Here is a 26,776-nt window from a genome sequence, read left to right as displayed (position 1 = left end):
AGCAGCAAAAGGTGGCAGGAACTGCATAGTACCTGACCGCTGTAACTCAACAACTTCCATGTGGTGGCACCAGCATTCGTGTTCATTGAAACACAGCAGGGAACTCAGGTGAGCTACAGCTCTTTTCTATTCTGGGTTAATTTTGTAGGGGGCTCTGCATCATGGCTTACCAAGATAGGTTACCAAATTATTGCGAAACTCTTGCAACGCTGGCTTGTGTGGCTCTGGTCCCACCTCTGTTATACAAGGAAGCCAGATGCTGAGCCAGCATGGAGGTGGGGGACTGAGGGCTGCTGCAAGGGCCTTAGAGATCATAATGTCACTGTTGAAGTCACCTTTGGTCATGTGGGTCTATCTCTGGTACTTTGTCAATGTAAATAATGCCTAAGTAAAGTGATGGCATTGTGCTCATTTTGACTGTTTTCTTTCCTGAGGTATTTTTCAAAAGGTAAATCTGTAGTATTGTAAAAAAAAGTTCAAGTAGTTGTTCTGTTTTCCTGTAGCTCATGTCTACGCTCACTTCACTTAGGCCTGCGTGTGCTCTGACACACACCAGCTCCGGGAAGGTGCCCATCGTTGCACTTTCAGCCGTTCAAACCCACTTCGTTTCTACTTGGCAGCCGCCCACGTGGCACATTGACACCCAGTTCTCCCTAAAATCGCGTTCACCGCCTTCCTGAGAACAAGCCCGGGCGCCAGCTCTGTCCTTACCGGCACACGCCGGGGCACGAAGCCTGGGCTCCCGCCTCCCACCAGTGAAGTCCGGGGGGCCGGGGTGACTCCTCGGCGCAGCTCCCATGCACCGCAGCGCGGAGCTGGCGTCCTCGGGGGCAGCTCTCCCCCCGGCCGAGCGATGCGCTGCAGTAGCCCCCGTCTTCCCCTAGACGGAGCTCGGCGGCACAGTGAAAGTGACAGGCACCGGCCGGGCTTCGGGGCGGCCGGGCAGCCAGCCGCGCTCCCGGGGACGCGCCGCCCCGCGCCGCCCCGCCCCGCCAGACATGTTCTCCCGGACCGCCGCCTGCCCCCATCCCTGACCCCCGCTCCCCGCGGCCGGCGGACAGCCAGCTGCAGCGGGGCGCGGCGGCCATGGGAAGAGGAGGAGGAGGAGGAAGCGGCGGCGGCCGCTGAGCGCCCAGCGCCCCGGCGGGCAGGGCGGGCGCGGAGAGGGCTGTGGGGCGGCAGCGAACGACGTGAGTGCGAGTGGTGCTAGTGCTGCCTCCGCTGCCGCCGCCGACGCGGGGAGCGGAGGTAGGGAGGGTGTGCGGGGAGGGGCGGCGGGCTGCGCGCTGCGCTCCCCGCCGTCCCCCGCCCCGGCCTGACCGCCCCGCCCCTGGGGAGGGGTGCGGGCTCAGCCCCGCGCCCCGTCGCCCTCGATCGGCACCGTCGGTAGTTGCCGCCTCAGAAGTTGGGGCCGGCCCCGGGTGGAGGGAGTGCGATGCCCGGCGGTGCCGCCGCCGCGGCGGCCGCTCGCTGAGGCGCTCCCATGGTGCCGGCACCCGCCGCGGGGGCTGCGCCCGCCGCCGCCCGCCGAAACTTGGGGGAAGTTTCTGAGCGAGTCGGTGAGTACCGGGTGGCGGCTCCGCGCCTCTCCCCGCCGGCCACGTCCCGCATGCGGCGGGCCCGGCGCGGTTTCCTCGCCCCCAGCCCTGGCGGCGACGAGCCGGGGTCCGGCTCCTCTCGGGCTTCGCCTGCGGATGACGGGGGTTTGTGAGCAGCCCCTGCGGCCCCGGTCGGTGTCGGAGCCCTCCGGGAGCCGGGGCACCCAGCGTGTCCCGCTGGCGGGGCAGCGCGGCCCCGGGCCGCGGGCGTCAGCTCCCGCCGTGGCCGCGGAGCCGCTGGGACGGCTGGCGTGGGGGCCAAGAGTTTTGTGACTCTGCTTACTGTGGTTGACGGAGGAGTATGACAGGGAAGGGAAACATGGCCGTGCAGGTCTGGAGAAATAATATTCTTCAGATGAACCTTGTTTTCTGTGTGGATTTGGATTTAAAAAGAGGAGCAAGAACGGTATGTGAGCTGTCAGCGTCTCAGTCTTTCCTGCTGTAATGGACCTAGTTGGAGTGTCTCTTGTGTGGTTTATTCGAGTTTATACGATCCTCCCACCCCTTTTAAATTCTTTTTTGCACTATCGATAATTTATTGCATTTGCTAGTGTGTGATCCACTGTGAGTATTGCATGGGGTAAAAAAAAAAAAAAAAACCAACTGAAGAGAATAAGTTTAAAAACAAATACTGCAAATACTCTTAGCAGAAGTGTACAAAACAGTGTATTATTGCAAGAATAACTAGTGTTTTCTCACATCAACATCTTCAGTGATACTTGTTGCAGACTCTCATGGGGCTAATTCTAGACATCAAGTGTGTGGATGTGCTTTAGTTACTCATCTTTTCAGTAGTGTATGTGAGGTTTAGAATCTAGTGTATTACTAACTTACTCTATTCAGTCACAGCTTCACTTTCCTCCTCGTGTAGCAACTGCAAAAGACACACACCTGGTCAGCATTCTGTTCATGGTTAAATCAGAAATAAGAATGAAGCAATTAAAAAACTGTAGCCAAGTGCTTGAGTTGAATCCCATTTTACAAATGCTTCAAGCAAGTGTTTATCAGTAAGAAAAAGTTATTTACCAGATAAAGAGATGCTTAACTTAGATCTGAAAGACTCTTAGGTATAGGATAGACTTGGCTGCTCACATCAGTGATGAAAATGTAGTTTGGAACAGAATCAATATAAGGAGATTTGCTAAGATGTATTTAAATACCAGCATTTGTTTAGAAGATGCTATTTTAAATATAGAGATTAGAGCAGATTGCAACTGAGATGTTTTGTGGTGCAGAGTGATAAATGTAAGTATTACTGGAGGTTATTCAAACAGCTTGAAGTGTTTAAATAGGAATGTGGTGTCCTTCATCTCCACCACATCTCAGTCTTGCATTACTAGAATTGCTACTTGCCGTGTTAATTCAGGACATCAACATGTTTTAATACTTATAAGGGATTGACAAATAAGACAGCTTGAAATGGTTCTGCGGAGTTGTTTTTAGAATTGTCAGTAAACGGTAGTGGTACTTTTATTAATGATTTGAAAATAACTGCTAAAACTTGCTCTAATGTATAGAGAAGTCATAAACAGCCTCTGAATATTTTGGAGTCAAATTTTCCAAGTATGGTCAAGCATTATTTTTATTACCATGGGCTTTTTCACTATCTCCTGGTGTTGATGTATCTGAACAGCACAGTGCAGCACCACGCGCATATATGAACTTGAGGGCTCTGTGTAGGTGTTATTTTCTGTAGGACCATGCAGTGCAGCAGCTCCCACAGGGCGCTGGGGTGTCTGTGCCACGCTGAGATGTATGGAGCTCGATTCTGTATGTTTTTCCTGACTGAGGTAGCATGCACTACTGTGTGTGACCTATTGTGTCAGTTTCCACTAGCGAAAGCTAAAATAAATTTTGGATGGCAATTGCCCTGTTTCTGGGGTTCATACCTTTCTTTTCCAGGCTGGGCAAGTATAATATATATTGGTCCTTTCTGGCTGTATAACTTCTGCTCACAGAGTCTTTTTCCCTTGATCATACATACATTTCTGTTAAAGTGTATATAAAATAGGAGTAGGCCTTGCTCCTATCAAATGAAGCTTTCTTTTGCCACAGAAATTGGTTCTTATCAATGCTAGTATTTCTCTTGTGCTATTAAGGGGAACATCAAGCTGAATAAATATAACATTGTATATCCTATTTGAAATACCAAATTTCTATGGACAAAATAGAAGCTGTGAATTTTTGTTATTGAGAAAGCAACACAGGCAAAGATACTTTGATTTTTTTTTTTTCCAGTTAAAAAAAAAGGTTTTATTCAGACACAACAGCACTTGCATCCAGCCCAGCTGAAGCTCTTGCAATTTCACATAGGTGTTGAAACATTTTCAAATCATTGCAAATAAATAAATATTATAGGAATAACAAGAAGAGGGAATAAAATGGGTGCCAGCAGTGCAATAATGAGTCCACAAAGTTCACATGGGAGTCCCTAAATGACGTGTTTGCTAGAGGGTTGGGTTTCTTTTAACTAGAAGGATCTTCCATATTTTTTCACTACATATTAATCAGGTGGAAAGACGATTCTTTGGTGCAGTGGAGCTGGAATGGTGATTATGGGAGGAAGGTGGCATGAGGAAGCAGGCAGAGGGGCGGTGGGGCTGCCACCAGTCGTGGTGAAGGGCTGATGCAACGCGATACTGGCTCGACAGGAGTAGATTTATGGCAGGACTTGAAGGAACACTTTGTGCTCAAATTGTTTATCACAAGGTACATCTTTCTGAATCCTGAGGGTTTTTTTGTGTGGTGGGTGTTTATTTACAGCATTTTAATTTGTGAGAGATGTAACAAGCATCCTCTTACCGAAGAGCTGGTTCTCAATGTATGAGAAACAATTTTTCCTAATAAACTGTAAAGGCTATTTCCTCACAGAGATGGATGTTTTCCATATCACATTTACTGCAGACTGTGAAATGAAAATGCGTTAAAGTGTCATATTTTATTGACCTTTAGAAATCAAGTATTCTTTGAAGCAGAAGTCATCACTAGAAACTGTTGTTGTTGTAGATAAGTTAATATAAACTTCAGAAATGCTTCACATTAGCATGGTGTTTTTCAATAGCATGGGACTTAATGTCTTACCTAAACAAGGTAATGTTACTGTTTGCTGAGCATTTTGGAGGAACAGTGTTGTAGGGACGTAAAAGATGGCTAAAATTATTATTACTGAAGGAATAACTACTGAAAAATATGCTTGTTTAGTGTGCTGCTCAGAGCAGTAATGGTCACTGATGTGTGAGATGCTTATATTAAATGTGTGGATGCACGTGCACAGGCGCTAGTTCAGAGTAGCCTTTTAGGTGTAAGGTTGTCCCACTTCATTTATTGTCCATGTAGTCAGTAGCAGGAGGATTATAGCAGTAATCAAGCATTTATGAGCTTTAAAACTCCAGCTGTCATGCGATTGATACTTGTCATACTGAACATATTTATGTTAGTCTTTTTACTTCCAAAAGTCCACCAACTACAATGCTGCCATCCATGTCTTCCAAATCAGTTTTATGACTCTGAGTTATTAAAGATACTTGTGTTTGTAGCTAAACAGTCTGCAACAAACATAGTTTTTCTTCCAGCTGTATGTCAGGACTAGTGGTTACATTTTGTGGAAGGGATCCACTGCATGGGATTGTGGTCATAGGGGGAGGGTGATGCAGGGCTGCATGGAGAACATTAGAGATGTGGTGGAGACAACAAACTCTGTATGGGGAACTCAGGTGGTAGGATATGGAGCTCTGCAAAATTTAGGAGAAAATTTTAACCTCTTTGCATTAGAGAGTAAACACAGAGCCCATTCTTCTGGCATGGAAGGGGTTATGCTTTCCCATCTCTCCTTTTCTTTAGCCATTTAGAGAGACACAGCTTTAGGGTATCGTACTGCTAGACCTGCTAGATTTGTGCATCACACACACATTACCATGTAGGGCAGGTATGTAATGTGGGAAACTGAACTCAGAATGTGCAAAGAGAAGGTGATTCACAAGCTTTACACTCCTTGAGGCAGAAGATTTCTGTTGCTAATCACTTAATGAGCTTAATGCTTCTAATCTGAGAGCAAAGATGATATATGAAGGTGTAAGCAGGAATTGTAAGTTGTGTTTGGGTACCATTCACAGCATCTGGAGATCAAGCCTGGTGAGCTGTGCTTATACTGGGACTTAGGTCTTCCATGTTGAGTCCCCATATACTAGAGCCATGCTTGCTGCAGTGAGTTGGTTTCCAGCAGGCAGTGGGAAATCCTGTGCAATTTTCCTGAATCTGTGTGCAGTTTCTGACCTATCCACATATGTAAGTGAAGCACATGCAGACAAAATTCTTCGGACTTGTGCTTGTTCCAAGCAGTGCCAGCCTGCTGGTCCAGTATGTGCACATGAACTGTTTTTGTTTGTGTCTGCAACGCTGATTGACAGGATCAGAAGAGAGTGTGCAAGATAGCACGTCAAGCTTTTGAGCATGATTTTTGACCTTTGGAGAGCAGCGGTGAGTCTTCAGGTCTGCTGGTGCTGCATGGTGGTAACAAATGCTGCACGGGAGAGACACTTGTTACGTGATACGGTCGCTGCTGGCCCCTGTACGCCAGCCAGTTCTGGCGCAGGACAGCGTGTGCGGCACGGAGGGACTACAGCCTCCCCTCTGCCTCCTGCCCAGGAAGGCTATTTTTGTGGAACTGTATGATCAGCTCTGGTATCTTCATCTTCCAGCATTAAGGTGTGTTTAACAAGAGTGACTATATCAGTACAAAAACAGTTTCAGAAAAAGCACTTGCTTTTGTAAGGCAGCCTGCGCCTAATTACTGCTGGTCCTTAGTTAAGTATTTTGCTTGAATAGCTAATTTCCCTGAAATAACAGGTAGCATTGAGACTATTAATTTATTTTGCTGAGTCCACACCCACAATGACATGTAATTTGTCCACCACAAGGCACACACAAGCGTGTTAACTTCAGTGGATACTGCTTGATCTTTCTTAAGGCTTTGGCTGACCACAGGGACACCAGCTGGTGACATGAAGGAAAGATGGCATTCACCTGTTTGAGTGGTGTGAGAGGCCTGCCTAACTTGCGATGGAACAAGGAGGAGAGCAAGAGTATCTGCATGAAGATACTTTAAACATCATTGATTTTTTTTTTCAGGCTTATTTTGTATAACTGTATAGAACCTGTATCCAACATACGAGGGAGATAAGCAATACACTGTGCACTTGTATCTTTGATACAGCTTGTGACATAGATTAATGCACATAATGCCATGACGGAAAAAGTAATGCTGTTTACTGTTGCTCCCATGCATTTGTTGTAGCCTATTCTATTACTTTTTTTCCAATTATAAAAAAAAATAATGTTTTGTTAAAGTAACCAAAATATTGTGAAAATCATTGTAAGTTCCTTTTCCTCTGCTGTTTTTCTACTGGAGGCTGAGTGTTCTCTCTGTAAGAGCTCAAGGGATCCAGTGGGAATAAAAAGTCTGCTCATCAAAAAGAAGCAGCACAGATTTTAGGAACAGAGACTCTCCTCCTGACTTTCGTGCTGTGGATTGATTGTTCGCGTTGACACTAAACAGCATAACAAAAACCTTCATACAGAAGTTTCTGCAATCATACTCCTGTTTTGAATACTAAGTTGTGAATTTCAGATATAATTAATTTTTGAAGACTTGTGGCCTATCTTTTTAATGCTATTTCAGGCCTAAGGAACCTGAAAGCCTGGTTAACCAGAGGAGATCTCAGAGTAGAAGAGGGAAGAAGTTTTCCACAGTGGGTGAACATGCTCTACAGGTGCTTCAGTTTGCTAAGATATGCAGAAAATGGAAGGAGGTTGTATGGTGTGAGGGGTCAAAAGCCAGGGACTGCATAGAGACTGTGGATAATTTCTGAAACAAAACTGAATAGGCGTAAGTAGAAAGCCTAGGACATGAAAGCCCAGGGAGTTGTTGAATGATATTGGAAGGACTAGAGTTAGAGCCTGAATTACTTGGTTGTACTATCTTAAGGTGAAAACTGGACATTACATGACCAAATAATTAAAAAGCCATGTTTAAGTGTAGCAATTTGCTTCAGAATGTTTGAGATGGCTCTACTGAAACACAGTTAAAAAAAAAAAAAAACAACACCTCATGATTATTTAAAAATTCAACTGTAACTGATTTTGCCAGAGGTTTGCATTGCTGTGTTGGTTACAGTATTTTGTAGGAGCCTGTTAGTGCAGCAGCTCTTAACAAAACACAGGGAATGGAAAGATGGTATTTTTGCATCAAACAACTGGTATCTTTCACCAGCTCATTTTTTATGAGAGTAGTTGGTACACATACTGTTTGTTTATATTGCAGACTTCGTTTTATTTACCGATGCTGAAGTGTGAAAAAATGTAAGATGTCAATAAAAATGACAGACACCATTTGTTGTTAGGGCTGAAACAGAAGAGGTGTCTCTCACTGGTTATTAATTTGTCTGGATTTTTTTCAACTGAATTTAAAAGGTTCTTGCTGAGAAGCCTGACCTAAGAAGATGTGGCTTGGTAATCCTGTTCATATGAAGCAAAAGTGTGCTGTCATGGGCGAAAGAATCATCCTTCCCACCCCCTACATATGAGACACCTGCACTGACTGGGTATCTTGAAAACTGCCACTAGAAGCACATTCATTCCTGTTCAGATGGACAGATGTTGCAGATCAGTGACATCTGCTGTGGCTTAGAAATTTCTTATGTTTATATTACCATATGTATAAACATGATTTATGTTACCTTTTTTTATAGGCGCTGTAGGTTGTAACCTTGTACAACCCACCGAAGTGACATTCATTAGAATGATAGTCTTATTCTGTGGGAAAATTACATGAGCTGGGCTTGCAGAGAAGGGAAACAGTAAGACACACATAGGGGAGGGAGAAACACTTTTAAACTCTGCTGTGTCGGTGTCAATATTGGACATGAGGTAGAAGGTGGCAGCAGACTGCTTGCAGAGACTTCTGTAGGAGGTTTTCTGGTTTTCTTCTGTTTATAAGCAGTTGTATTAGGTAACTGACAAAGCCAGATACTGGAATGCTGATTACTGGACGTTTAGTCAAATTTCAGCACATCTTTAACAGATCAATCCATAAAGGAGAAAAATGCATCCAGATTATTTAACTGTGTGTTTCTTTGTTTACACAATCCATGTTGAGCCTCATGTTATCATTGCATTTAATAGATGAAGCAAAATTACTTCTTTCAATTTTTTCTAGTTCTTCTGACTGAAAGTTGGCTTTTCAGTTTTGGTGGGATTTTCTGAATTGCATGGCTTAGACAAAGTATGGAAGGACTGAGAGGAGGCTTTTTCACAGGATGAATGAGCCATCTTTATCTCTTGCTATATCATTGTGCTTTGGCAGGATTTCTCTGGTGGGTAGCAGCAAAACCACATGTTTGTGGTGTTGCTTCGTATCCTAGTTGAGTGCTGTTTTCCAGACACTCTGTTTACTTCCCATCTTAACAATACAGATAGGTGCTTTTAAAAAACGTTATTAAAATTCCTGGTCAGAAGCAGCACCGCTGTTCACAAGCTGTGGCTTGTGGAGCAATTCCAGATGAGGCAGGTGGAAGCCAGCTGGGGGAAGGTGGTGAGCTGTGCTCAGCCAAATAAGGTGGCAACTGGGGCTTCAATGGCCTGTTCAGCAGCAGGTGTACCATCCACCCTACCTCCCGTCTCTCCAAATTTGTGCTAATGTATGTGAATTCAGCAATCAGTTTCCTGTGATACCAGTACAGGAGAAGCAGCTGATGATAAAGCCCACCTTAAGAGAGTAGCAGTGCAGAAGGTGGTGGAGGTGGGAACTTGCTAAAGGAGAATAGCAGGAAGCCTGAACAAGCAGCCATGTTCATTATGGTAATTACTGGGCACAAATAAGACATTTTCCAGAGTGAGATGAATGTTAATCTGCATTTTGTTCTGTTGGTGCAGTTTGTAGCGCAGCTGGCTGTCAGTCATTTGTAGGTGCTATAGTCACACAAACAATACTGAAGGAATTCAGATGTTTGAAAAGCAACAACAGAAAAGCACAAAAAGCACATTGAACAGGCTGTCATTGATTCTTTACCTTGCATAATCTTTATGGGATGCATTAAGGGACTAAGATGTGAAAAGCGTACAGTATTCCTATCACTGTAAATCAAGGATGGAGGGTAGGTACTTCTAAGTGAACAGCACAGACCTTTTTGGATGTTATATATTATAAATAGCTCTGGCTTTGGGCCTGGGCTTTTGACCGCTGCTACTTTTGCCATTTATTCTTTTGTCTTTGTCTTAGCAGAGCACTTTGGTTAGTACAGAAAAGGACCGATGCCTTTTATTATATTGTTTTATCATTTGAAACAGTAAAACCAAAGAGAACACTCGTACTCCTTTAACTTTTCCCTTGCAGACCCGTGCGTGTCTGGTGGTTGAGGAATGATGCTTTCAAATGGTCCTGGTAACTCATTTCTGAGGAGTGACATGGGATCTTTCTGGGCATATAGCTAGGGAACTTTCTGCAGGTAGCATTACAAACTTGGGATGTATTTTATGTGGTGTTAGTATTTCTGCCCATTGTTTGGTTCAAAGACCTACACATGGATATTAAATGCTGGCTGCTGCTCTTCTCCTTGTTACCAGCAAGTCGCTGTGTAGAACACAGTCATTTAACTTTAATAAATTTAAACAAATGTTGAAATGGTAAGGAAGTGCCATGTGAACCATTAGGAATAATTATAATGGGATCAATAAATGGTAAGGAAGTGCCACATGGGCCATTAGGAATAATTATAATGGGATCAAGAAGACCTACAACAGTATTGTTTCATCTTCAGCTATTAATACAGTTGGGCACTGAGAAGTTGTGAAGGAAATTCAAGACAATCTCTCCAAGTTTTGCCGAGATTACTCAGAGGAATCACTTGTTGCCAGATGCTGAGATTGGATGAGAGAGAAGAGCAGCCACCACTGGGGGAATTAGTTTTCTGAAATTACTCCAAGTCAATTTTCAGTCCAGTTGTCCTAAGGGTTTATTAATACTCTTTGGACTACCCTAGAGTTTGAATGCCAAGCAAGCAGGCAGAAATTGTATTCATGAGGAAAAGTGTTTTTCACCTATCCTGTTAGCTCTGGGAATGCATACAGTGTCTTTTATTTGGGAGTTTCATGTAGCTGTGGAAAAGGGATTGTAGCATAGATTGTAGGATTGGAGTGAAAGATTGGTTTGCATTTCCGAAACAATAGGTCCTGGAAGAGAGCCGCAGTTTATGGCTCAGAGCAGGGCCATGTCCCTGGCCATGACTGCAGGGCAGGCTCTGCCATGAGCTCGGGAGGACCTCGACTAGACATGAACCTGCAGAGCCCGTGTTCACAGCACTGGTTTGCAAACCATGGCGGCACCATTACAGTGGTTCTGGTATTTTCTTCTACTCTTTTTTTCCTTAGAACAGGGGAATACTCAGTGAGTGCTTGACTGTTGTTTTGAATGTATTGTGCTCTTAGTTTTCATGTAGTATTGGAATTAGTAATAAGCCAGGTCCTGCTTCTGTTTCACAGATAGTGTGTCCAACCCAAGAGTCCAGGGAACCTGCAAACAGACTATTCTTTTTCTTTGAGACATCCTCTTTGGCGGCAGCATCAGCTGAAAGGTCTACATCAATGAAAGATTCATGGCTAACTATGAAGTCAGGCTATTAAGGTTATCTGACTACTAATCAGACCCCCTTGAGAAGTTCATCAATAAAGAAGTGAAAATCCAGCACTGTGCGGACTAAATATATGTAATTGCTTCAACGGTAAGCGCTGCTGGGAGGAATCTAGCATCCTTTCTGGAGTCTGGTTTGTTCATTATTGTGTGACCCAGCTGGCAGCAAGCCGGTCTTGTGAGGCACAGGACGATAATATGCTGCACAGCTACTTTCCTAAGTAATTGAAATACAGTGCCAAATTTTTTTGGGACCGATATGTATTGGACAACCCATTTCTGGCAAACTGCATAATTAAAAGAACAACTTTTTTCTATTGTAAAACTTCCCTGCATTGTTTATCAGCAAGCTGAGCCTGAGGAATGCTGCTTCTGATAAGATTTAAGGGAGTTTGTAGTCGAGGTGTCAATAAGCACCTGCTGTCCTTCACTAGCAAATCTACTTATTCTGAAGTTTTCTGTGCTGTATTAGAAATCTAGGCATTTGCTCAAAATTCAGTACACTTTCAGAAAATTCAGATCGTGGTGTCAAATTTATTTAAAAGTTCTTTTCATAAATCCAGAAGCAGTTTAACTAAACACCGCCGCTGGGTATCCTCTTAGATAATATTTATTTCGAACTCTGGTGTCTGTCACATGATGACCTGTCTGCTGGAAACAAGCATTCTTCACCAGTCTCAGGATGCCTAGAAGCCCTTTCTTTAGAAAAACTAGGAAATCTGGCAGCTCCTGGATGCAAACCAGTCTCTCCAAGGGTGTTGAAGGAGCTGACAGAGGTGATGACTAAGCCACTTTATATTATCTATCAGCAATCTTGGCTAACTGGGTAGGTCCCAGTTGACTGGAAGCTGGCTAACGTTACACTCATCTATGAAAAGGGCCAGAAGGAGGATTCAGAGAGCTACAGACCTGTCAGTCTGACCTTGGTGCCAGGGGAGACCAGATCATCCTGAGTGACACCACATGGCACATACAGACAACCAAGTGATCAGGCCCAGTCAGCATGGGTTTATGAAAGGCAGGTCCTGCTTGACCAACCTGATCTCCTTCTACGACCAGGTGACCCATATAGTAGGTGAGGGAAAGGCTGTGGATGTTGTGTACTTAGACTTCAGCAAAGCCTTTGACACCGTATCCCACAGCATTCTACTGGTTAAGCTGGCAGCTTGTGGTCTGGATGGATGTGCTCTGTAATGGATAAAGAACTGGCTGGAGGGCCAGGCCCAAACAGTTGTGGTGAATGGAGTGAAATCCAGTTGGCGGCCAGTCACGAGTGGTGTTCCCCAGGGCTCTGTATTGGGGCCAGTTCTGTTTTATCTCTTTATCAACTATCTGGATGAAGAGATTGAGTGCACCCTTAGTAAGTCTGCAGATGACACCAAGTTGGGTGGGAGTGTTGATCTGCTCACGGGCAGGAAGGCCATACAGAGGGATCTGGACCAGCTGGATCGTTGGTCTGAGGCCAGTTGTATGAGGTTCAACAAGGCCAAGTGATGGGGTCATGCACTTGGGTCACAACCACCCCAGGCAGCACTGTAGGCTTGGGGAAGAGGGATCTGGGGGTGTTGATTGACAGTGTTTGAACAAGAGCCATCAGTGTGCCCAGGTGGCCAAAAAGGCCAACAACACCTTGGCTTGTGTCAGGAATAGTGTGGCCAGCAGGACCAGAGAAGTGATTGTACCACTGTACTTGACGCTGGTGAGGCCGCATCTCAAATCCTGTGTTCAGTTTTAGACCCCTCGCCATAAGAAGGACATTGAGGTCCTAGCGAGAGTGCAGAGGAGGATGATGAAGCTGCTGAGGGGCCTGGAGCACCAGTCTGATAAGGAGCGGCTGAGGGAACTGGGGCTGTTCAGCCTGGACAAAAGGAAGCTGAGGGGAGACCTTATCGCTGTCTACAACTACCTGAAAGGAGGTTGTGGCATGGAGGGTGTTGGTCTCTTCTCCCAAGTAGCAAGTGACAGGACAAGAGGAAATGGCCTCAAATTGTGCCAGGGAGGTTTAGATGGGACTTCAGGAGAAAATTCTTCACAGAAGGGGTTGTCAGGCATTGGCTGCCCAGGGAAGTGGTGGAGTCACCATCCCTGAAGGCGTTTAAAAGGTTTTTAGATGAGGTTCTTAGGGACATGGTTTAGTGCTAGAGTTAGGTTATGGTTCGACTCTATGATCTAGAGGGTCTCTTCCAACCAAAGTGGAGACTTACCTGCAGACCCTCTGATATGCTGGTTCTTCCTCTGCAAAGTTAATGTAGGCACCTGACATGGTTAGTCTGATCTTCATTCCTTCCTTTGGACTTCTCTGTTGCCTGAACTCTGCCTGAAAAGTAGATTGGCACATGTTATGTTATTTTTCAAATTAGTCATGCCAGCTATGCATAGAAGAGCTGAAGCAAAACCATTCCATATCCATCATTAACTGTTTTATTTTCCAGACTAAAAACTGAATACTTGCAGCTCACATGTCATTATATGCCTGTCATTCCTAATTGGTTCCTGGTGTGTTCCTGGATGTTTTGTAGATAGGAAAATATATTTGACTTTTTTTTTTTTAACACACAGCTGAAATGCCTTCATAACAAGGGTAACAAAAAGTAAACTATGAGATGGAAAACTTTAGGGAGAAATAAACACGTGGGCATATTAACTTGTTCCTTCCAAAAGAGTAACTTGCTTTGTCTCTTATAATCAGCAAGCATTTTGTCCTGAAGGGATGAGTCTGTTATATTTCATGAGTGGAAATTAGTCATCAGGCATATTTGGTTATTTTCAGAGCATTTAAGTGTGTGATTTTTCCCTGCAGGTATTCAATATGCGGCATGTTTTACCAAAGGAAAATGTGGTGTTTGCATACCAGGTTTTATATACACAGTTCATAAATGCACATAGGAACAGATTTACAGTTCTGATAGTTGAGGTGTGCTACCAGCAAGTACAATAACTCTCCTGAGGCTATTGGTAAATCGAAACTGTATCAGTGAAAAACAAAAGCAAAGGAAAAACAAGCAAACAAAAAAACCACTAGTTTCCCAGCTAACATTCCTTTTATCTCTTGAGATTTTATTGTCTTTTGACTGTCAATTGACCACTTGACTATCCTGACAATGTGTTGGAGTATCAGAAGGCTGTTATCTCCCAAAAGTGATGTAGTTCTTGAATCTGGAAGTAAATCTGCAGTCACTGCAATTAAGAGTGGCACATCTTTGTAGAGCGTGGGTCAATACACAGGCTGCTTAGGATAGATTCATATGTGAAATGCATCCAAAAGCTGTGATCAGAAATAAAAAGGCAAATATATTCCATGTAATATTGCTTAATTAGGGAGGTTCTCATTTTTCTGCCTCAGGGGCCACGGTGTGCGCCACGGCATAGGGTGCCCCAGCTGCATCCCTGGTCAGAAGCGAGTTTTCACTGGGCTGATGCACCTTGTCCAGCAGCTGCCTGGCAGCAGGAGAGATTGGGAGCCTGGGAAGGGTTATTCTGCTCCTCTTGGCAGCAGCCCATGGCTGGGTTGGTTTTGGCCAGGCACGGAGCTGCTCCCTTACGAGGTGCTGCCCACCTTGTCACAAGGCTGAAGACAGAGGCGACCTTGGGGCAGCTGGAGCCCCAGGGAAGTGGGGGCATTTGGGTCTGCTCTCTGTCACCTGAAAGCTGGCTCGCATTCATCTTCTGACCCAAAGGCTCATGTATCCAAGGGTAAGGGTTCTGAGAGCTCTACAGCCAGGGCCTTACAGTCTGAGACAAACCCTAGTCAGGAAGGGGTGCGTAGGATTTAGCAGTGGCAGCAGATAGGAAACATGACCTAATGGTGGCTGGTCTGTCAGGGCGACAGTGTGAGTTTGTTAAAGTTGCTGAAGAGTGCTCACATGATGTAATATTAAGTATCTGCACTAGATACCTGAATTATTTGCCTTCTGCAAAGACTCTACTGGCTATGACAAGCCTAAGACCTTAATTCAGCCACCTCAGTTTAATGCCTGCCCTTCAGTGGTATGTCCAGAATTTCCCTGGTATGTGCCATCTGCTGTGATAAATAGGAGCAAAGACTCTTGCCTCAGGTGACAATAATTTGTTACTAATGTAGTGTCATAACCATAGTTTGCAATTCAGTCATCTCTGCTAGACAAATATGAAGATACCAGCGCTGGAGAACTGGCAAGTAGCATTCAGGAATGGCAGGATAATTTATGGTGCTGAACAAAACAAATACAGTCACAGGCGACTGTGCTGTGTGCTGATTACTTGTGCTTTTAATGTGGTTTTTTTTGTTGGCCATATGTCTGCTGAAATCTGACACTCCCCAATGTTAGTAGCCTCTTTGTGCCTTTCTGAAATAGGTATAGGAAAATATTTTTCTGAAATCTGGGGGGGTTTAAGGGAATTTTGAGTACAGCCCAATGAGTTATGACAGTGAAGGAATACTTCAATATTTAAAGTGAAGATAATCAGTCTTCTCTCTGCAATGAAGTAGATAAGCTTTCATTTATAAACTTGCCTCTGACTGGATAAAATAAAATTATAATTTTTCTGGAAAAACAAACATAACACTACTGATGATGATACCGTGGTAGGCACTGAGTGTACACCCCTCCCTGTCCTAGAAGAGTTTGTAGGGGGGATAGGAAAGCTGTCACCCCTGGTGTGGATGTGACATCAGAGCCCTGAGCACCGCCAGGTGAGTTCCACAAGGTCTGCAGCACTACAGGGTTGTTTTGATTTTCTTGATTACCTAGCTGGAAAGAAAGAAAACCTCCTTTGCCATGATGATGCAAAACTACTGTCTAAGCTGTTACTTATCATTTAGATTGGTCAGTGGTAGAATATGATACTTCAACATCTAATCTTGTAATAAAGAAATGAGAAAACTGTGTAATCACTCTTTTGCTGGGTGGGGGAGTGGGCTTTGATGGTTGTTTTTTTTTTTTTTCAAACACTGCCTAAAATGGATGTATGTTAGAAGAAGCTTCAGACTGAAAAATGGTTTAGTGAAATACACAAAATCTGCCTTTATTTCCAGGTTAGGTGTGGGCATAACAAGTTTTACTGTGGGTCTGGACAGATCCTACTGCTGTGTTAGTGTGACGTTGGTGCTCTGCTGCTGGCACTGTCCTCTGTCAGAGCAAATGCTCAAAGTCCTGTTTGGTTTGTGGTCAGTAAAATCCTGGCAGTGTTTTTTTCATGGATTAAGGTGATAACTGTGGTGGTCAAACTAAGCTTCTGACAGTATAGTTTCCCCTTTGGCCATAACTGCTACTTACAAAACTTTGCCCATGTGGCTCCTGAGCTGGCAGGCTGGTTTTCTTCAGCAAGAGGGTGAGCCCTTCGAAGAGCTTTTGCTCTCCCTGAGGTTTATTGCAAAATGGAAATGTTCCCTTTGTCTCTGGCATGAACTCAGGTTTGTAAACTTTGTTAACCAAAGAAATACTGAGTTCATATTCCAAAGTACTTGGAATCTGGTTGTTGACTTTTGGGTACACAGGGCTGTTGCTCTCACTCAGCACAGTTCTGCTCTTAAGCTTCCGAATGATCCCTGTACACATTTTCTTGTTTATTCCCTTTTCTGTCAGAGGGATTGTTCCTGGAAAATCGAACGTGAGCACAGTTTCCAAATTGTGCTGAGGGTGATTGTTCTCTTTTGCGGCGAGAGCACTTGGTGGGACAGATAGTGGACATTTAGCACATTACTGATTTTTTTTTTTAGCTCTACAGATGGGAATATCTGAGTTACCAGAGACGATGAATGGATGGGGTGCATACCTAGAGAGGGAGATTGGCAGGTAGGATGTGAGTGTGGGGTTCAGCCTGGAGTTTTTGCTGGTAGGGCAAATGGGAAGGGGTGGTAGCTGGGAGGGGCTGTGGCAGGCAGTACTTGCCAGTAGTCATCTCCTGACCTTCACCCACTCTCCTTGGCACAGCTTACCCCCCATCTTCCAGGCTGTCTCCTTCCCTTCGACATCACAACTTCTTTCTTCCTTTAAAGTTGACCTTGGCTGCGCGTGTGCCGAAAGGTGAGCTCCCATTGAGCAGCCTGCTGCTTTGTCTTGGCTGGAGTCCCAGGCCAGGTGCTGCATTATCTTAATCTTTTAATTGTTATTTTTCTTAGCTTTGAGGGGATGGGAAGGACAGAAGGCAATGCCAGATTATAAGGACTGGTTTACAGAGGCTTTGAAGGTGGAGCTGCTCAGTCTTGAGGAATAATGTGTTTTCTTTGTACACCATTAATCAATTTGCATTCCATTTTCACTGTGACAGCTCAGATATAATTACTGTGCACTGTGGGCTACTTAGATGAGCACTGTATATTCAAGTGAACTTTTTAACCTGCTAAATGAATCACGTGGAGAAAGTTAATGCTATTTATATTTAATTAAACATGTGCCAAACAGGCAGGAGGGAAGAGCATACACAAAAGCAATGTTATCCTTTATGTTCAAGCTCATCAAGGGAAGCCTGGTATCTTTGAGAGGTGTTTAGTATGAGTTTCTGCTACAGCCAGTTGACTGTAATAAAGGGATTGATTTTTAAAAAGGACACTGTCATCTTGAATATTGTGAAGTTGGGTGATGTCAAAAAGTGCCTTATTGGGGCTAAAGCCTGCCTTTTCTGGTTGGTTCTGCTGCTTGTTTCTTGATTATGTCACTTTCAGGGGGCTGCAATGGGGGGCCTGAAAAGAAGTGAATGTATATGGCAAGGTTCCTTCTTGCCATTTTACTCCCTGTATGCTTCCATGTCTCTTTAGCACCTTGCTGAAGTTTTGATCTTACACATGGTGCTGTAAAATGCCTGAAAGCATTTCATTTTTAAAGAGGTGCAGTATGCCTCTCTTGCTTTTAGTGAAAGTTTATAGCCTTCCCTGTTGCCTACAGGATTTTGCAAATGTGAATCCTAAAGGTTGGAGCCCCAGAAGAAATAAGAAAGCTCATTTTTAAGCACAGTTTTAAGCCAACCTCCTGAGTGTTGAATGCCTGTGGTAAGCTTGGCAAGCCAAATAACTTCTTAATACAGCTCTGTTCACTGTCCTTGGTGTATAAATGCCTCAGCTACTTAAAGAGAGAAAAAACAGCATCTTTCTCAGCCTGGGAGCAAACTGTTTTAGAGATACACATGTTGTACATTAGTTGCTCTCTCAATGTGGACACTGCTGTGGTGCCCATCCTGCAGTGAGATTTCTCAGCACAAACTGCTGTTAAATCACGGGTGCGGGTGGGGAAGGTGTGCATCTCTCTGAAAAGGGCTTGTTTCACATCTGGGCAGTGCTGGCGTGTTTTAGTGTGGAAATATTGGACAGCCTGTTTCAAGTACAGGGAAAGGACAGGAAGTTCTTAGTAGTAAAACTACGGTGTGGGACTGAGTCATACTTGTTTATACATAAAAAATGAGTTTTCATGTTAAAATAAGCAGTGGTTATGTTTGCTTGCTGGAATTCTCTCAGTTAAATTGTTACTTCAGGATAAAGTTTGTGCTCCTTATTAATAAGACGTTACCGAAACCTTACCAAAGTACAGGAATTTCAGAGCATTTCAGAGTTAAGCTGCTTTTTAAAGTGAAGAAATCATTGTGCCTCTGTTGCTTTTACTGTTTCTTTAAGCAACAGTCGGACCATCCAACTTTCAATACTACTTAACATTGGGAGAGGTACGAACACAGAGCTGGAAAACAGTTTTGCCCTTTGCACTTTCTAGGTGCTTCAGAGTTGTGAAAAATGGTCTCTGTTAAAAAGAAAGACAACTGTGTTTAACTGATTGCAGTGGAGGGTTTATTTTTCTTCTTTAATTGTAATACCTAAGATGTTTTCCTCCTCGAGGAGACTGATATATAATCGTCTGCATGTTTTTTTCATGCCTTAATGCAAATGCCAACAGTGTTCCAGAGCCATCTTCTCTCACAGGGAATGGTGCCATTTATCTCCTTGTCACCTATGTTATAGCACCCAGAAACAAATGCTTCATGTCCCAATTACCCTAAATAGGAGTTTGGATCCTTACTATGCAGACTGTCAGCATTGGTAGCTAGTAGGCTCCCTTTGTGGGTTTGAGTGATGTTTCTGTAACTCCTGTGCTTTGTAATCATCAAAATATCACAAGACAACCTTTGAGAAAGTGCAGCTGACTTAACTGCATTTCTGATGTTTGTGTCTACTGGAAGAGGCATTTGAAGAAGGGAGGACAAGGAGTTAGTGAGAAAGAGAAAAATGACTCTTGAGAAGTATTTGTCCTGTTTTCTTTCCCATGTTTGGCTATTGCCATTCTAAACTGTGGACTGATCAATGCCTGTCTGAATAGGATTGAGGATGTGAGAGGGCTCTCAGAACGTGAAATATTTTGCAATTTTTAAACCTCCTTCCTTTGCTACATTTGAAGTTGTGAGTTTTAAAACATGCTAAAAGCTGACAAAGTAACTGTGGAGGATGTTTGTCTTGCTTACACTGATACCTTATTTAAGATACTGTGTCTTTTTTAAGAATGGAAAAAAAAAAAAAGAACAAGCAGTGTTTTGGATCATTTCTGAAACTGCTGACATGAATGTTTATATCCCACACTAGATGGGGAAGATGAACTCCATCAGAATATTGGAGTTGCTCTACATTAAGAAATGTGCGCACTGCACTTAATGAAGGACCACTTAGCTTTGCTAACATCGCTCTGGAGCAATACGAAGGTTCTTTTAACACACAAGTGGATTCCCAGAACTCTTGCTTTGTAAATAAGATCTGTTCCCAGCAAGTCCTAATTGATAATAGCAGTTAATGTAATACCTGCTGGCTAGGCCTGGCCTTTACTGAAAGAGTTCTTTGAAACTTATTTATTGATTGCTGCAATCAGTTTGGTTTAAAAAAAGAGAAATAACCCAAACAACCAACATTAATTTGACCTCAGTTTTCTGATTTCTTTTTTTATTTAATTCATGGAATGAGTGAGATTAAAGTCTCAAACCCCTTGTCTTCCTTTTTTATTTGTAGAGCAATCAGTGGTTTTGATTTTACATGTGGTCATGGCTCCAGGAATTACAGTTATATGGCTATTAAATAAATGAAATTTTCTGTCCAGAAATAGACACACAGAATTTGTCTAACAGTCTGCATCATCAGTTCTCTATAAACTAATTATAGTTTGTTTACCTGTGCGGAATTCGGGCTTAGTTGCAAGGCTGAGATGGCATTCTCAGAGTCATTAGTACTTTATATTTGCCTAGTGATGTACAGACATCAAGTAATGAACCCTTGTCCCGTGGTACAGACCTTTGCCAGCTCTGCTGCTGTCTACAGAAGGGATTGGAGTTTTGCTTTCATCCTTCCTAGCTTTAGTATTCCCTTAGAAGTCAGAGGTTTGATTTGATTGCTGTTCTCAGCGAATGGATAATGTTAAACATAAATCATCCAGTGATGTCATTCACCTTGTGTTTTTCTGTTCCCTGTCTCCCTTTGCTTAAATTTCAGTGGTTGGACTCTTAGCGCTGAATTACTTAATGATTGGAAAGTAATCAGCTTTTGAAGTGATGCTTCTTTTTGTTTTTCCTTTGTGTATTTTTACTTCAAAGGTGGTATAGTTATCAATTTACATGACTTGCACTAGGCACTGTACAAATGTTCTGTGCAACTTAAGACTTGTTGCAAATGACCTGAAACATGGTAGTGCCTGAAAGAATGTGTGGGGAAAAATTTTTTAATTCTTAATAAATATTTAATCAATAAATAATTATTTTTCTCTCTTGATTGCCAAGTATTTTTTGCTTTGTGCTTCTGATTGCATTTTAGTCTCATTTTTAGAATGTATGGCACAGTTTTATCTAGTACTACACCAACAAGGGAGACAAATACACTGTGGAAAAATAGAAAAAATAGCTATGCAATTTAGCAGGAGATTTTAGTTGGGGTAACTTAAGTTTAAGTAACTGTTTTAGTGAACTAGATTCAGATTTTATTGTGTCCCTTTAAAAAGGAGCCATTAGTGCTGCCTTGCAGGCTGATTTGTGCCCTTATTCATTCTGCACATGCACAATTGTACTCTAAATCTTTTGTTATAAATTTATCAGTGATTTGGAATAATCTGTCAGTCCTAGATCTGAAATGGACACAGGATTAGAGTGGTTCAAGTTTATAGCTCAACACGCACCTTGAAAATGACTAATCCAACCAATGGAGAGATGTTGTGGTTCTAAATGTTCTGAGGGACAATGAGTGCAATAAAATAATACAGCCAGCAGCAGGTCCATTAAAAATTAAACATCAGTATAGTTTTGTCCTGGCATATATAGTCATAAAACCAGCAGAACAAATTACACAACACATTTTTATTTTACCATTACTCTTTACAAATAATAGCCATTATTAAGCATTTCTTTCCCAGTTGTTTTTACAGACTAGTATATTAGTCTGCAATATATATGGTGAGAAATATGATTAATAAAAAATCCCCTCCTTTGTGGATGAGTATGTCAAATGTAATAGAAAATGATAAATGTTCTGCAGTTCTTTTGAACATCCTGTAGTACAATAAACAGAGTTTTGAATTGGGGGTTTTATAGGCTGTTAGAAGGCCTGTAGGGCTTTTTCATTCTCAAAATTTTGCATTTTGCATGTTGTGCTGTTGTTCCCACTGTGCCCTCTCATGGACCTCCACAGTTTTGGTCTTTGTTAATAGTTTCTGTTTATTGATGAGACTGCATCTCTGCTGAAAATGTCTTGCCAACCATTGACAGACTGACAGAATTCAAAACTTATAGAGAAACTTGATTTTTTTTATTTTTTGAATAAAATCTCAGATTGACTACAGTGGCCTTTCATTTTACAAATTTTTAAGTTAAGCAGATTAAATAGGAAAATCTACAGATTTCTGGTGACTGCTGAGAGTGAGTAGTTGAACTTGAGGGTTCTTGATTTCCTGGTACCTATAAGAGGGCATCGAAAGAAAACTAGCTTTTTGTGTGTACTGCAGATGTCAATGTTGAATTTATTTAGAGTCAGTGTTCAGTGGATTCAAGAAATAAGTTGGGTTTTGGTTGTTTTGTTGTTTCGGTTGTTTACACACACTCCCCCTTCCCCCCTGCCCCTTCATTGATGTATAATTTGGCTTCTAAAATATTTTTCTCTTGCCTAAACCTGGAGGTGAGCAACAGCTGAGCAGGGTTACATAAGGTGTGCTGCAAAAGTGTCTGGGTGGCTGCTTGGTGTATCTTGCTCATGTACTTAATATTAGTGTTAGATTAATGAGGGGAGCTATTAGAGCAGAAGGAATTGGCTTCTGTTATAGCATGTTGTAATTGTCTAGGCATTTTCACCTAATATCTATTTTCACCCTGTTTTTACAGTTTGTTAAACACTGTTCCTTGTTACCATCTACACTCTTGATCAAATGAAGAATTCTAAGTTTCCAAAATCTTGCCTACATTCCTTTTATAGCAATCTCCAGTATCCTGCACTCCAAACATATTTTTCTATAATGCTGAGGTATAGCTCAGCGTGCTTTTAAAAAGTATTTCCATTTACATAGGACTTAAAAAGAATGTGATTATGATTCAAGAAGTTCCTTTTTTTAGTAACCTAGAAACTTTAATGTTTACCTGCAGCTTTGTGAGTAAGATGTTATACAACATTTCCATAACCACACAAAACTGCTGTTTTTAATGGCTTTGCAATAAAGACGTCACCCAACATTTTTATTTTTTTTCTCTTGTGCTTATTATATTGTATAATTGGTTTCTGGTAGTATCCAACCAATAGGAAGTGACTTGCAGAAACACAATTAATCTGTAAATGTTACAATTCAGTCTCAACAAAGTCTGCTCGCACAGACCCTCATATTTAACAATGAGACGCTTGGAATCGTGTGCATGCTTTGGTGCTGTGCCATAGTTTTGGCACTTGATGCAGTAACATGTTTAGATCAGAATACCTAGTGCTTGCATCGCTTCACCTGTAGATTACCAGTGTTAAATCTAGAGTTATAGATCATAACTGGATTGAACAGTTTATGAACAAATAGCTTCCTCAGAAGATTTGTGGTGGTCCAGCTTTTATTAAAAATAAACTAGCATCCAGCCTTCATTGGGAAAATCTCCATGCTTGGCTTTAATGGTCCAGGATTTCAGTACATGAGCCTTTGGATCTATACTTGCTTTTATGTGCATGTATCAGATATCACGACTCCTGATAGAATATGCCTCCATAGCATTTACATGAAAAAGGAATGTTGAATTTCACAGGATGCTTTGTAAAACATCATGGCTGCATTAAGCGAGAGCTGTATTCAGCAGCATGAGTTTGCAGGGGGAAAGTACCTGAAATCAATCATGGTTTTTGGAGCAGACCTATCAAAACTCCTTGGAAAACTATGCAAAAACCTTACTGGGATTCACATCTGTATGCTCTGTGTGTAGGCCACTTGCTGTGGGAGCTGGTACACGCTTGATGCCACCTCTGGCACCTGATGCAAGTGCCACCTCCACGTACTGTCCAGGGCTGTCAGCTCCTGTTCCTCAGCACAGTCTAGAAAGAGCAGAGATCACTGTGCCCTGGTGCAGATGGTGCAACTACTGAATTTTGCTCCAAAGCAATTTGGAGGATGGAGCAATAATAAAGAAATCATGCAGTTCTTGTTGGAGCTATTCAGTTACCACAAGCCCAGTCTCTATACATGGTGATGGATCTCTGCCTTGCACTAAGCAAGTTCAAGTTGCACAGAAGGTAAATATGATACTAAAGTTTTGAGTGTATTCATATTGAAGACTCACACTTAAAGAACAATTTTTCCTTCAAATAGAAAGGGCTTTTTGTCTTTGTTTAGCTTTGTTGAATTGTAAATTAATGTATGACTTTCTGTAAATAGTATTTTATGTCTAAAGCTGGCAACTGGCAGGTTATTCACTTTCAAAGCAGGGTGGCCTAAATGGAAGGGACTATTGAAATAAAAGAAACTGATTTACATTATATAATGTTGAAGTACTAGGATTTTTTGACGGAATAGAATACTCCTGAAAATAATTGTGGTTGATATTAAACCAAAGAGCAATAATTTGTGTCTATCTGGAACTCTTTTCATATGCTTTTTGGAATACCTGAAATAAATGACCTTGGCAAAGAGGTTCTTCAGTATTTGGGCTAGTAATTACAAGCCCAAGAACTGCAAGTGTTGCAGTGTAGCTCTAGAAAACCTCTGATAATTCTGTGGGCATGAAAGCTTTGTCTCCAGAAGCTTAAAAACGTTTATTATTTGTCAGGCTCTTCAAAGCTTCACCTAAGTTGTATAATACATAACAATTGTGGGGTGTTCTCCTCTTTAATATTATATACTCTTATTTTTAGCTAACCACTCTCTAAAGTGGTTGAGGATCTCTCATGTTCTCCGTCAGCGTAAGTCTATGACAGATATAAAAGAACAAGAAAAGACCAACGCAGTTGACACACTTCATATCCTGATCCTGTTCATCTTAAACTAATGGGAATTAAGACCTCTGCTTTATTTAAAGCTGCTGTGGCTGGTAGCTTAAACCTTCCACTTTTTTCATAACTGGAAAAATGAATGCAACTTCCGAAATAAGGAGACAGTGGTCATTTCTTTCAGCAATGGGTAATAGGTTTTTTTGGACTCACTGGAAGTTCAGTACAGCGATATGATTGCTTAAACTTCCATTAATGCTGAAACATAATGTAGTATTCATGCTTATTTGTGTTATCTAATTTGCTTCGAATGCATAATTTTCTACCTGTGCCTTTGCTGACAAGTCCTAGAAGATGCTATGCCTGTGCAGAAGAGTTTGGATTAATAGTGCTATATAACTAGGGATGTTTTTTCATGGCCATGTGGATTGACTCTTTTTTTCACTTTTTTAATTTTTTTTCTTGTTTTCTTGGTTTTTGTTTTTTGTTTTGTGGTGGTGTTTGGTGTTTGTTTGTTTGTTTGTTTCCTTTTTCTCTTTTCCTTTTCCTTGTTCTCGTTCTTTTCTGAGTATGGAATTGTGGCAGTACAGTTCGAGTCCCCTCAAAGCACGGGCTAGAGAACCACAACCTTAAGGTCCTTGTGTTATGCTTTTGATGTGTTTAAGGTTATGGCTGCAGTGTGTTAAGCACCATATGTTCAGCATCAGGGATAACAAACCCCAGCACACACAGTCCAGGCTGGACAGACCACACATGAGAGGAGTGAGGTGCAGGTGAGTGGAGCGATGGTTCAGTGTGACACAAGAGGCCACAGCATATTCAGTCCATAGGTGAGCCAGTATCCACGGGAGTGCACAGTCAGTGTGCTACCCTGCTGCAGGCAAAGGAACGTTTTGGGTTTGAAATGTATTTCTGATAATATACTCACCACTCCTGGTACTCAGATAAATGTTGTCAATAACCATGCTATATTGTTATGTGTTGTTTATTTTTTTTTAATGTAGAACTCTTTTAGTCTGTAATTTCTCAGACTGTTTTAAATATATATTATTGCATGCCAATTCTGATAGATTCCTGAGTTAGAACTTGTACTTCTGTGGCTATAGTAGATTTTATAAGCAGTTAAACTTCTTTACAATAAGGGAAAGAAAAGTCACGTGTACCCATGCCAAGTAATCATCTTCATGTTATTTTTCCTAAACCAGAAGTGTAAAGGGTATGTTCATCTTTTGTTAAGAAAAGACAAAACTCATCATCATTAGATCTTTTTCTGAATTGTGGGAGTATTGTTGCTCTTTTCCCATATTGTCTTAGCTTATTTAAATTTGACATTAATGTAAACTACGTAAGTATTTATGTATTTGAACATTAGCGAAAATAAGGGAAATTCACATGAATTCATCAGTTTTCATTTGAAGACTGTTGTAGCAAAGCTAGCTAGGTTTGTGTGATGTTGCATGTCTCCATTATAGATTCAACTGGGTAGGGATCTAGTCACAACACATTTGCACTCTAGTGTGAACCAATTTTAGGCTTCTTGTACAGTTAAAGCAAAATTCCATATCTTTCTATATTTTGAAAGATAGCAGTATTCTTTAAATGAGTACTGTGTTTGCAATACTGGTGATTCAGGTAACTATTTGATATTTGTAGTAGAGCAGGGCCCTGTCCTCACATTGCCATGGGCACTGGGGAGGAAGCTGAGGAGGCTGCCGCTCACCTCTTGTTGGTAACTTCACACAGCAGTGAGATAACTGCCCTTCAGTGCTCATAGTTCATTTAATTTGAAGGCAAGTTTCCAAGAAATATAGTTGCTGCTGCATTTAAGTTGTAGCTAATAGTGATACTGTTGCAAAGTCTTCATTTTACTGCAGTTGCATGAGAATTGGTGGTCTGGGCTGTCCCCTTAACACTTTAGAGAGCTGTAACTTGGGAGCGAGAAAAGCAAACTGTAAGCATCACTGGATGAAATCTGAAGCTCAGAGTAAACAAGCAGCAAATATACCTCTGAGGAGTTTGGTGCCTCTCCAGGGTCAGAACTGCAGTAAAATAAACCTGATTGTGAAGGCAGGATTCGATCAGTGAGGAAGGATCTACATAAGACATTTGGCTCAGTTTTCACCT

The 26,776-nt window shown here is 42.2% G+C and overlaps 1 protein-coding gene across 5 annotated transcripts in view; it reads left to right on the top strand.

The window, feature by feature from the left end:
* The first annotated feature begins 1,002 nt into the window (after positions 1-1,002).
* Positions 1,003-26,776, top strand: part of GHR (growth hormone receptor) — a 127,007-nt gene continuing 101,233 nt past the window's right edge. For 2 of the 5 annotated variants that reach the window (XM_065860706.2, XM_065860703.2), the window contains exon 1: positions 1,395-1,559. The gene's annotated coding sequence lies outside the window, so the exon portion shown is untranslated. Of the gene's footprint in view, positions 1,191-1,394; positions 1,560-17,032; positions 17,055-17,220; positions 17,286-26,776 lie in introns of those variants that run through there. The other 3 variants (XM_065860704.2, XM_071801828.1, XM_071801829.1) reach the window with 3 other exon arrangements.

The sequence above is a fragment of the Patagioenas fasciata genome, chromosome Z, assembly GCF_037038585.1.
Source record: "Patagioenas fasciata isolate bPatFas1 chromosome Z, bPatFas1.hap1, whole genome shotgun sequence".
NCBI classification, from domain to species: Eukaryota; Metazoa; Chordata; class Aves; order Columbiformes; family Columbidae; genus Patagioenas; species Patagioenas fasciata.
This window is presented reverse-complemented; position numbering and strand designations above follow the sequence as displayed.